This window comes from Ranitomeya variabilis, chromosome 3 (assembly GCF_051348905.1).
Source record: "Ranitomeya variabilis isolate aRanVar5 chromosome 3, aRanVar5.hap1, whole genome shotgun sequence".
Classification (NCBI taxonomy): Eukaryota; Metazoa; Chordata; class Amphibia; order Anura; family Dendrobatidae; genus Ranitomeya; species Ranitomeya variabilis.
The window spans coordinates 550617171-550619617 of NC_135234.1; positions in this window are offsets into that span (position 1 = coordinate 550617171).

Genomic DNA, 2447 nt, shown 5'->3' on the forward strand with positions numbered 1-2447 from the left:
AACATATTTATGTAAATGTTTATGAATAGTAATTAAAATTACAGAACTGATAATTTTGTTAGGAAAAAAAAGCAGATATGTTTTAGGATGGATTTCTAACAGCTCTCTCTCTCTATGTGTGCACTGCAATATACTCATAATACAGCAGATCTGTGAATAATATTGCAGTTGTTCCACTCACAATAACCTCGAAATGTAAATAATAATACCATAAAGAGAACCTGTGAATTGCTGGAAAAAAAATTGTTAAATACCTTGTAAAAGTCCTTCAGCTCCCCTTTTCTGATGCTTTTTCTTCTTTTTGTGCTGTTTTGCTTCAGTACAGAGATATTCACATTTGTTGCTTTTATAGGGCAATATGTGAAATTTCTGCTTGGAGTTCAACTGGTTGTTTCTTCAGTGTTTTCTCTGGTGCATGCCCTGTTAATCTCTCCCACACACTGCAAATTAATGATGATCGAATAGTAAAATATTCAGATTTGGGAAAATCGGCATAAATAATTTCTAATATCTGTGTATTTGTACCTAATAATGAATCCAGTGCAAGTCAATGGGAAACCCGAATATTTTTTCTGCTGGACCCAACAAACAAGTCTGGGGGCATGAGAAAAAAGCTGAAATGGATGTGAAAGAGCTAAAACTAAATGGGAACAGCATGGAGAAGATGCTTTCATGCCTTTCAGACTCACATATGGTATCTGGGAATAATGTTGTCAGAATATTGCGCTGGTGTTATAGATTTTTAAAAAGACCTACCAAACCAAACAAAATTTTTTTTTAAAGGGAACAATGCTAAGAAACATTATTTCAGTCATAATTACATGTATATAATGCAAAATAAAAATAAAAAATATGTACATATACTTCCCCTTTAGCATATGTTCACAAGGAGCATTTTGGCTTTTTTTTTCACTTTAACATTTGTGAGGGCTCTCACTCTTACATTTGGGAGGACCCTCCCTCATGCCAAATACTTAGCAAGATAGTGGAATACATATTCCCCATCCCTTTAGAATGCCTTTTCAAACATTTGAATTTTGAGCACAGCCCGCCACCACCACCATGTCCACCGCCATGTCATTATGCGGCCCTCGCTGACAATTAACAGAGTGCCAGCAGGTGCCGTGCATCCTGAGTTTGGTAAGGGCCCTCAGGTGGCCCTGTTTTATATATTTGGGAGAGCTCTCACTCCTAGATTTGGAAGGTCCCTCCCTCATGCCAAATAGATAGCCAGATAGTGAATACATATTCCCTATCCCTTTACAATGACATCTAAAACATGCCCATTTGAATTCTGGGCTTTGACCGCTACCACCACTGTGGCATCCAAGGAGTTCAGGTACCACAGTGGTATTGCCTTCCTCTCGGGGAGGGTAATGCCATGCCTGGAGACAGGAGGGATCCCTATGGCAGGTAATCTTACATGCAACATATTCTGACTCCAGGGCAGAAGGGGGAGCTCTAAACCCGGTTTTAGGGGAGCTTCCCTCAATATACATCCTGGTCTGGAGGAGGAGTCAGTTAGTCTGGTGCAGAAAAGCAGACAGTTGACAGTTGGTAGCAGACAGTGAAGGAGCACAGAAAGACTTAGGCGCTAGAGGAGGCCTGCCACTGGGCCTCTCTAAGCTGAGCGCAGAAACCATGCACCAGGAGCCCGAGGTCGTGAGGAACTACAGGTCCCAATGCAGAACCGGAGGGCAGGAAACTAAAAGGGACTTGCCCACATAATACCTGAGGTACAGCAGCAATCAGAGCCCGGAGTCACCGTGGACAGAGACCCCAAAGAGATGGCTCAAGTTGGCTACTGTGCAGGTACTGTCCCTGGATAGGGGAAAAAGATGACCTTGTTAGACAACTACAGGCAGCAAGGGACTGCAGACAAGCGCATAGTGGAATTTTCCCAAACTGACCTGTAAAAAGAGATTTCCTTTGTCTTCAGGCTGCCTGGATTCCATCTACACCTGTTGCCGGTACCCTGGACTGAGGCTGCTTAACACCATTAAGCCAGGTAAAGACTGCAACACTGTGTCCTCCATTTATTTGCCGGAATTCACCATCCCTGCCAAACATACTGGGAGCCCTGGGGACCCCGCTTCACCTGTGGCAAGCGACACCATCTTTTCTGCAGCACCATCGCCCCCAGAGGACCCCTTTAAGCAGCATCGGTCACCTCTGACCGAAAACCACAGGTGGCATCATGAACTTTCATTATTTCCACAACCCTTTTAAAGACCGTCCCTTTTATTTCAGTGACCAGGGCCACGGACCGGGTCGCTGCCACTGTGACCACCCCTTTAATTGCAACCGGACCCGGTACCGAGTATTCCCACTGCCCTGACGGGCGACTCACCACCATGTCCATGTCATTATGTGGCCCTCGCTTACAATTTGCAGAGGGCCAGCAGCTGTGAAACCTGCATTTTGTAAGCTCCACAGTTCATTTTTGC